Source organism: Nelusetta ayraudi, unplaced genomic scaffold (assembly GCF_046127955.1).
Source record: "Nelusetta ayraudi isolate G7.1 ecotype Tasmania unplaced genomic scaffold, CSIRO-AGI_Nayr_v1 ptg000089l, whole genome shotgun sequence".
NCBI lineage: Eukaryota > Metazoa > Chordata > Actinopteri > Tetraodontiformes > Monacanthidae > Nelusetta > Nelusetta ayraudi.
In genome coordinates this window covers 1420001-1430360 of record NW_027466139.1, presented here as the reverse complement: position 1 = coordinate 1430360, position 10360 = coordinate 1420001, and the positions used below count along the sequence as shown (strand labels likewise).

The 10360-nt window shown below is 46.2% G+C and overlaps 1 long non-coding RNA gene across 1 annotated transcript in view; it reads right to left on the bottom strand.

Moving 5' to 3' along the window:
• Positions 1–2698: 2698 nt before the first annotated feature.
• Positions 2699–10360, bottom strand: part of LOC142901590 (uncharacterized) — a 41741-nt gene continuing 34079 nt past the window's right edge. The window contains exons 3-4 of the long non-coding RNA XR_012928996.1: positions 4267–6427; positions 2699–4157 (exon numbers count right to left, since the gene is read on the bottom strand). This is a non-coding gene — a long non-coding RNA (uncharacterized LOC142901590). The remainder of the gene's footprint in view (positions 4158–4266; positions 6428–10360) is intronic.

The following is a 10360-nucleotide window of genomic DNA, read 5'->3' as shown; positions in this document are numbered from 1 at the left end:
CGCATGACTGATTCAAATGAACTAAAAATGATTTAAGGGACAAAGCAGAAAGTTGTTTCCAGGTTACATGGACGAGGCCTCGGCTCCGTCGTGCATCTTGGGGGTTTTTTTATTTGATGTTTTTTATTGAACTTTTTTTTCTCGGAGGCTGTTTTTTTGACAGCAGGAATTCACCTCTGGCCAGCTCCCGGCTGAGTGCCACAGTTCTTCTTCCTATCCCAGCTGTGAGCTGCTGGCTCCCTCCATGCCTTCACAGTAACCACGGAGAAAACAGCAGCAAGTCCTCTGTTCGCAAAGGCCATTCAAAGAAAACACACACGAGAGGGAGGAGTGATCCACCCAGGTCTGATGGGCGAGCGGGGGGGTTCTGGTCCTCCAGCTCAGAGAGCGCTCAGCTGAATGCAGCAGTTATCTGACTGGATGTGGGGTGTGGGCTGCTGCCTCCACACTGACTGAGAGGGAACGTCCTGGCGGCCTCCGAGTGAAAACTCTTTCTCCAGTTAGCGGTGTGTCAGTCTATTAATATAAGAGAGCGAGAGCGAGAGCGAGAGCGGGAGTCTCCCCCCCGCCCCCACTCCTGCCTCCTCCCTATCATTCCCACACGCTCCACTGCACTTTACAGTCAGCACACTGTTTCAAATTAGCCCAAGCATTCGGCTCTAACAGATAATAATTTTATTTATTACCCCCGCCGCCCCCGCAGGGTCTGTAGAAAGAATGGTAAAGAGAAAAGAAGGAGACTGCATCATACTTCACACGAGCGGCAGCGATTTCAACATTAACAATCACCATCACCCGCCCCTCTCCACCCACATCCTCTCCTACTTGTCTTCTTCCTGAGAACTGCCACTCCTCAGTGCTGCGCCACCTCCTCTCTCCCTCCGCCACTGGCCCAACTGGAGTTCAGACCTCCTGAATGCCTCCTTCAGCTTTGACTCATCCACCGAGTCATCTTATAGGAACACAGGACATTCAAGTCTGTCCAAACCTCAGGAGAAATCCATAGACTCATCTTCTAAGAAATCTAAGAAATTTTCTCAAGAAAGTTTCAGAGAAGAGAAAAACAAAAAAAATAAACTTCAAGCGCAGATGATGAGATAAAAGAAAGAAGAAAAAAAAAAACGCTAATCCTTTCAACCAGCATTTGCCCTCTTGGCAAACTGTTCAGGGGTCAGCGTCCCTCGCTGCCGTCAGACCTCAGAGGTCTGAGTGGATTTATTGCGTTTGACGCCGCCTGCGTTTGGGTTTTTTTTATGTTTTCGGGGGGCCGTGCGTCGACTCTCACACCTGGTTTATGGGTTCACGCGTCCTCGCTGCATGGACTGACTATCAAATCACCGGCTTGTGCAGCGTTTAAATCTGCAGCCTTCGCCTGTAGAGGAGGTCCAACTGCAGCGGCAGCTTTCAAAAAGCCGAGAGGCGGCGGTGAAGTCAGCAGACGAGCTCGACCACCGGCAACACACACACACACGCACACACACACACACACACACACACACACACACACCTATTGGGCAACACAGGCAGAGGAGGAACTTCATATGTTTTTGTTTTTTTTGAAGGTGTGAATCAGACAAACATTTACTGGAAGCGGGAGGAGGGCAGAGGGGTCGGAGTGAACAAAAGGCACAAAATGGAAGATCAGCTGATCGGCTCATTTCACAACAACTGTTTTACCAAGAAAAAAAAACAGGGCTGCCTTCCCGTGTGATTCCGGTTTAGGACTATAAAAGAAAAAAAACAATGTTGACAGGAAGCCTCGGGGGGAGAACAAAAGCCCTTCATCAAGAAGTAAGGAGCAGAGCAGACGCAAAGCGCGGCAGCATGTGCGACGCCTTCGTGTGTCATGGGAAATGTCACCAACTTCCTCTTTTCTGCCGGTCAATTCAACAGATTTTTTTTTGTTCAATGAAGAAAAAGAACATTTCAAGGCACAAAGCAGCTGCAGATGCAGCCACTTTTTTTTTTACATATATATATATATATTTTTTTAGGGCTTAACAATATTAACTACATCATAGTTAATATTGCACAGCTACATATTTAGCAATTAGAGGCAATACACAGGTTTAGGGTTTAAAAAAAAATGTACTTTATGTATTGAAAGCCCAATATCTGTAATTCTTATGGATCTATTGGGGTGAAAATGCATATTTATGTGTACAGATGAATATAGAATCTAGACATATACCCATACATTATGTGTACATATACACAGCCTATGAATTGAATGTCTTTTCTTTCTCTCTCATGACTATTGACATTGCAGTTTCTCACTGAAGGCATCAAAACTACGTATGAACACGCATGGGATTATGTAGGAAACCATAAAATAACTCAAACAATATCTATCTTCAGTGTAGAAAGTTGTAAAGATAAAAAAAAAAAAAAAAAAAATGCATGAGACTCATCATCATCATCACCATCTTTATTTAAATGTGATTTTTTTTTTTTTTTTTTAATACATTTTAAAAACCACAGGGGTAGCCAAAGTGCTGTACTGTATATTGGGACATACAAATAATAATTTAAACAATTGAATTAGAAGCATAAAACAAGTATAAGGACAAAACAAACAAACAAACAAACAGGCACACGGCAAGCGCATTGTTAGATGAAGCCAAACAAAGTGGAAATAAGTTCAAGTGTATTAAAATGTATTGAAAGCCCAGGAATAAAAAAAAAAAAAAAAAGTGTGTTTTAAAAGAGATTAAAAACTGGAAGCGCTGAGGCCTGTATAACAGTAAAAGGCAAATCGTTCCAGAGCTACAAACTGCATATAACAATGTGCTACTAATAAGAAGCTTTTCTCTAGATATGTTTCAGCAGCAGCAGTGACCCACAGCGGATCCCAGATCAGCGCTGAGCTCCTCAGGATTTCCTGCTTGTGCCCAGACATCAGTGCTCGGCTCGGAGAGACGCCACGGCGAGTGTGACGGTGACGAGGTTCAACTTTGACTTTTACACGGATCAACAAACAGAGATTAAGCGCCGGCTTCAATTTGCTTCTCTCTTACCGTTTGATCCGACACACTGAGCCTCTAATCCCCGCTTTCGGACGTCCCACTTGGTCTCGTATTTCTCTAACGTCAGCTGCATCGTGTGCAGTTAAAAAAAAAAAAAAGAAATTAAAAAGAAATCAATGACTGAAAAGGAAAACCACCAAACCATGGGGAGATCCACATTCTGAGCTACTCCAGCTATTAGCACGTCCTCCTGCTGCTCCCAGTCAGTTGAAAGGCACATTGACCAACATCTGCTCAGCATTGTTTTAAAACAATATAGACACCAACACGGTCAACTAAAGCCTCCTTTATACTTAGTGGCATACTGGTGTACTGCTTAGTAAATAGCAGATACACAAGCTCACCATGTGTTACGAATGCGATGCATGGTGAGCTTGTGTAGCTATTTACCGCGTGCAACAAAATCAGGTTTAAGGATTTGCATCTGACGTCACCTTCATACGGAAGACAGTGCAGCCTTTGTGGCCGCAACTCTGTCACGCGACTCACGTCCCCTTGTGGCTTTAAGCCTGAAGGCTATAAGGCTCGCCATGCAATAATAAAGCATACAACATGGCACAATAACTAACATTAGCCCGTCGAAGCAACGCAGCTAGCCACCCGTCCCAGTTTCCCCAGAATTGTTCTCTTTTTTTTTTCCACCACCTGTCCCGGGAAAAATAAAATCTCTCCCGGCACACAATTTGTCACTCTTTTTAGGAGAAATGACAAAACCTCATTTGATTTCCGTCTGTTTCCAACCCTTCCGTGTCCCATATTTGGCAACTAAAAAAACAAGCTGTCCCGTAATGAACTGATACGGGACGCACTTCACTTTGTCCCGTCGTCGGCAGACTTGAGAAATCGGAACCCCGCCACCCCCGAGATGTCCCGGATTTGAAACTCTCGGAGGTGGCAACCCTACGTGCGACACAAACGTTTTCGCCTCGTCAACGAAAACGCACAGTCGTCTCGTCTCAATTTAGTCATCAAATACTTATGTTCGGCTCGCCAACGTCACGTCTTTGTCTCGGAAAAAAAATTAAAAAGAAATAAATGACTGAAAAGGAAAACCACCAAACCATGGTGAGATCCACATGCTGAGCTATTCCAGCTATTAGCATGTCCTCCTGCTGCTCCCAGTCAGTGTTGCTTTTGGCAGGCATTTTAGATTTAGTTTTAGTCATAGTCACTGGGAGCAGTGTTGTTTTCGTTGACGAAATTCCGTCAAGGAAAACAACACTGCTCCCAGTGCAAATACAGGTAAATATAGCTCCGACTAGATCAGGGCGGAGATGACCACGCGGGAAGGTCTTGTGGTGGAAACGGTAAAATATTTAACCGTTACGGCGTTTTGTCCATACGGCAACGGCGTTCTGGGTCCCCCGAAACGGTATTTTTTTTTGAAAACGGGTCCCAGAGTGGGGAAGCCACTTGTCACATCGTTGCCGTCCGGACAGTGAAAAACGGCTTTTCCTTGTAAAAAAAAACGATGACGTCATCGCACCGTCACTGTCATGTGACCGGAAAAAACACAAGGCATGCAGCGGCACAAACAACAACGATGGCGGCGAGCAGAGTTGTCTTTGTATCGCAGGCGCTTCAAGATTTGTTGGCAATATTACTACAAAACCTCACAAAACCTCAGACTCAGTTTTTTTTTTTTTTGAACTGAGCGCATTTCAATGCTCACTAAAAAAAAAAAAAAAAACAACAAACAAAATGACATAACTAATATGGAAAATCTGGTTTGGCCAAAAGAGAAGTGAGAGCTCAGGTCCAGACACGGTGAGCGGTCTGTCGGACCTGTCGGCCTCACAGCTGCACCGTCGTCTGCCAACGCCCCCTGAGTTAGCCGTTGGGCTTCCTCGTATTTCCTGAAAGACGTGACGCCGTGGCCGGAACTGCAAAGACGGACAGAGGAGCAGAAAGTCACTCTTTTGTTGCTCACTCAAGCGTTTGGTTCCAATTCCTCTGATTTGGAGACAGTGAGCAGGTTAATGTTTAGCTCCTTCCACTCACTCGGCCGTGAAGGAAAGGAAGGGAGAAAAGCTGGGTTAAATATTGATTGGAATCCATGCGTGTTGGATTTTTGCTCTTCACAGGTCGATGACCCGTTGAACATCCCGTTATTTTGACCTTGATTATGACGATCGAGCAGGAGTGTAAAACATAACGAAATGCGGGGGAGGAGAGGGAGGGGAAACAGGAAATTAGACTTCCTTAATTCCTCCTTGAACGACTGAGAACCTTCACAGACATATTTGAGGGATCCTAAAGGGTTTGGGGTGGCAACATTGGAGTTAAATAAAGAAGTTTGGAAGAGAGAAACCACTGCGGTCCAACCAGCCAATCAGCTGGGAGTTGCACAGAAACACACCATTGAAAAAAAAAAAAAAAAAAAAAAAGCAGCTGAGTTTAAGCTTCTGTTTGCTCGGATGATTTTATTCAAGCACATGAGAAAACACATTTTCAACAGCACCGGACTCATTTCACCTGACTGAGTGCAAGCATGAAACATTTCCACCTGTCAACATCAAAAAAACAAACAAACAAACAAAAAAAAAGGAGTACAAGTTCAGAAAACATCCACAAGATTTTTAAGACTTGCATAAAGAGCGACTTGCATAAAAAGCCGTGAGGAGGCACTTTACACGTGCCGACCGTCACAAGGTAGCAAGGTAGGTCGTCGTGAGTCATCCGGAGCAGCAGCCACACAACACAGTTTAGCCACAAAAGGAGAAGTTGTGCAAAAAGAAGGTGAAACCAGAGATATGACAGTCAACACCCCTCCCTGCCCTCCCCGAACACACACACACACACACACACACACACACAAAGGGCTTGGCTCTCAGCAGCAGTGGAAAGGTCTTTGGAATTTATCAGGTAAAAAAAAAAATCCCAGTCCCAGTGATGGCCGCATCTCCGAGGATGCGAAATTTGTTCTCCGCATTTCACCCATCATGGGCGACACGGTGGCGCAGTGGTTAGCGCTGCCGCCTCACAGCAAGAAGGTCGTGGGTTCGATTCCGGGGCCTGGACCTGGGACCTTTCTGTGTGGAGTTTGCATGTTCTCCCCGTGTCTGCGTGGGTTCTCTCCGGGTTCTCCGGCTTCCTCCCACACTCCAAAAACATGCATGTGAGGTCAATTGAACATTCTAAATTGTCCGTAGGTGTGCATGTGAGTGTGAATGGTTGTTTGTTTCTATGTGGTTCTATGTTCTCTTTGGTCTGACCCGGCCAGGGATCGAACCCACAACCTACCAGTCTCAGGCCGGACTACCTACCACTAGACCACTGAGCTGGTTGAGGAGGGTGGATTTCAGGCCCGGTCCTTGAAGAAGTGTGTGGCTTCCTACCAGCTGAGCGGCGCCGAGGCAGAGTGAGCCGGAGCCCATCAGGATCGGTCTGCTTCCTCATCGCTGCAACACACAGAAAAAAAAACAACATCAATTGTTTTTAACGTTGAGAAACACAAAAGGTGTTGTTGTCACAGCGGCGCTGCGTTGACTCATCCTCCACACCCACCGGAATGGGTTTTCACGGATTAGAGGGGGAAAAAAAGTCACATTGGCTGCACACTTTCCAACAGAAGTTGGATTCTTGTTTGTTTTTTTTCCCCCCACCAAACAAACAACAATGATAAATGGCTCGTTTTTTTTTTTTTTTTTTAAAGCATTTTCTCCCCCATAGTTTCTGATTCATGCAAGTGTGGAAAGAGTTTGGATTGCTTTGGGTCACTTGCACATATTTTTATCATGACTATTTAATGGAGAGCAGAGTTCAACTGCTGAAGTTCAGCAGTTGAACTCTGAATTGTACTTGATGCAAAACAACAACAGCTACAACAACGCGATGTTGGCATGACACGTTGTCCATCACGGGCTGGAAAATACAACACAGCACGGCGCGACGCGACACAACACAACACAACACAACACAGAGCAAAAATGCTAGTTTGTTGCACAGGTTGTCGAGAAGAAGAAGCAGAATTTCCCGAAAGATGTGTTGATGATGTTATTGCGAGATGACGCATAGACGTCAGGTGCATGAACCTGAATAACTCGTCCAAGGCACACACACACACACACACACACACACACACACACACACACACACACACACACACACACACACACACACACACACACAGGCACACAGGCAGACAGGCAGACAGGCAGACACACTTGAATGTGCACATAAATGACAAAGCCGGTGTTTCAATGTGTGATGGCGAGATGCCACCGGCTCCGGGATAAATTGCACGCAACGCGTTAACCACTGAAAGATGCGAGATGACTGCGTCTTGTTTCACCGCTGAGTGCCGTGGCGCACAGGGAGCACGATAATTATTAATCAGCCAGCCACCTCTCAGTTCTCCATCGTCACCACCCGCCCTCTTTTACAATCAACCTGGTGGCCTCAAAAAGAAAGAACTGAACTGAGCTCGACCTGTATTAACCTTGAGGTGAACTCACTGATTCTGCTCCTATTAAAAACAAAAAAAAAAAAAAACTGGCCCAACACGGGCGCTGGTTACATCAGGCATCAGGTGGATTCTGTTGCCTCAACTTGTTCCTCAAATGTGTGCAGACACTGCAGCGCAGGAAAGAGGCCAAAAAAGGGGAACATGTTGACGAGGACGGAGGCCCAGTTTGAGTGGGCTGAGGCCCAGTATAAATAGACTGAGGCCCAGTTTGAGGAGAATGAGGCCCAGTTTTTAGTGGGCTGAGGCCCAGTTTAAATAGACTGAGGCCCAGTTTAAGTGGACTGAGGCCCAGTTTACACAAAGATTTAATCCCACAGTGGAGAAATCTGCATAATTACAGCAACTGTATAGTGCAAAAAAGATGATGATGATATTAATGAAAAGAAAATAAGGCAATAGATATAAAAAAAAATAAAATATTTGTAGGGTATGTAAAGAAAAATACAAGATATACACACTATGAGCAGTTGGACTTACAACTATACATCTTTAGAACACAAAACCTCACAGCTCCACCATATGGCTGAGTGGGAGTCGAGTTAGTCCAAGTTCTCTGGTATTTTTCAGGTTTTCTGGCTCAGTCTCCCAGTTTGCCACGCGAGAAGTGGAAAAAAAAGAAAAGACAAAAAAGAAGGGCCTCTGACAAACATCCATTCCAACAAAAAAAAAAAAAAAACGCACAACCCAAAGCCGGACAGAGTGACATCTTTCGAACTTTCCCATCCTGGAAAGACGTGCATTCTTTAAAATGCTCCTCAGCGGTGAAAACGGAAACGATAAAGAATTTTAAATGCAAGCCGTCTCTGTGGTAACTGCGTGGGAGTGGTAGAACATGTGGTGCTAATTAAACAGAGAAATTAACAAAAGATCAAGATGAAAAGATGATGAGGAATCGTATGGAAGTCATTCATTCATTTTCCATACCTGCTTAGTCCCGAGCTCGGGGTCACGGGGGTCTGCTGGAGCCTAAACCAGCTGTCTTAGGGCGAAGGCAGGGTGACACCCTGGACAAGTCGCCAGTTCATCGCAGGGCCACATAGAGACAAACAACCATTCACACTCACATGCACACCTACAGACAACTTAGAGTCTTCAATTGACCTCACATGCATGTTTTTGGAGTGTGGGAGGAAGCCGGAGAACCCGGAGAGAACCCACGCAGACACAGGGAGAACATGCAAACTCCACACAGAAAGGTCCCAGGTCCGGGCCCCCGGGAATCGAACCCACGACCTTCTTGCTGTGAGGCGGCAGCGCTGCTAACCACTGCGCCACCGTGTCGCCCTCGCGTGGAAGTGTATTTTCAAATGTTTTGTGTGGTTTCCCGTCTCCGCCTGGACAACAAACCTTCTTTTTAGCTCCTGGAAGAACCTCTGTCCCAATGTGGGACAGAGGTGTCGGTGCGTTTGTGTTTTATACTGGTTCATTTCCACGCGCCACACGTTCAGCTTCCATCTGAATTTCCTGCATCACCGCGGCAGAATTTTAATGGACTACACCCCTTGTGCGAGCGTGTGTGTGTGTGTGTGTGTGTGTGTTTGAGGCATGCCTGGGGAAAACACCCATCTGCTTCCCTCCGTCTTACACCACGGCAGCAGTCGAAGAGAGCGAGAGACAAGCGTGTGTGTGTGTGTGTGTGTGTGTGTGTGTGTGTGTGTGTGTATACACATCGGGGTTTCACAGTTTCCACCTCTTTCACTGAGGTTTCGAGCCCCGTTTACACCCATGTACAGTTGGCCTCATGCGCCACCTATCAGAGAGCAACGGCTGTGCCGGTGGGACCCGCTGCCGGTGTTAGTCCCAGCAGTCTGCGCAGAGGCGACGACCAGTGACTTCAAATACTCAAAATCCAACAGGATGAGCCAGCAAATAATCAGCAACACAACCGGCGCCCGACAGCACGGACGCGTTCATCGCCACGAGACTAAAATACGAGGCACAGCACAGCCTTTTGTCCCTAGCGCTCACCCGTAGTCGTGGCCCTCAACGCTGCAGTGTTCATTTTAAGTGTGTGAGTTGCCGCAGAAATGTGGATCAGAGTATATCGATCAGCTCACTGAAGCAATGAGTGGCGACTGAACGCTGTGGAACGGAGACGGCGGCCATTGGGACTTCCTGTAAAATGCAGACTGTAGGTAAGTCAGCGAGTCGAGCTGCATTCTCAAGAAAAAGAAATAAGCATAGAAAAGATCAAAAAGGAAATCCTTTCTCGGACTTCATTTGGCTCCCAGTGAAGACTTTTACATTGAAATGGACATAAAAACTACAGAAAGTCAGAGGTTATAGATGATCTAGAAATTATAGCACATGCAGTAAAATAAAACTATGAAATCATTTCTGATTAGAAGACCAATTTTTTGGGGGGGCGGGGGAGGGGTTCATTTTTTTAACAAATCACCGCCAATGAAACCTTCAATTAGAAATCCGCCCGTTTCCTGGTTCATTGACTTCATTTGCACACAGACGCCCTCAAGTTATGACACACAGTCGTGTGTGTGTGTGTGTGTGTGGGTGTGTGTGTGTAGGTGTGTGAATTGGCAGATTGCAGCCGAGCCTGGTCCCCCCCCACCCACCCACCACTCCGGCAGCTGCTTTGAAATTCCGGGACCTGCTGCGCTATCATGGTTTGAAGTTAATGGACTTTTTTTTTTAATGGTTGTGAGAAGCAAAGATGAGAGCCGACGACGGTGCGTCCAGCCCTGGTGTGTGTACACAACAACCACCACATGATGCCTCCTCGTACGTGGAGTCCCGGCTCCTCTGAACCCCTGGCGCAATCAGCGACCGTCATTACAGACAGCAGTTAGTGTGTGTCGCCACCGCCGTACTATAGATGAAAAGAAGAACTATGATACAACAATGATGA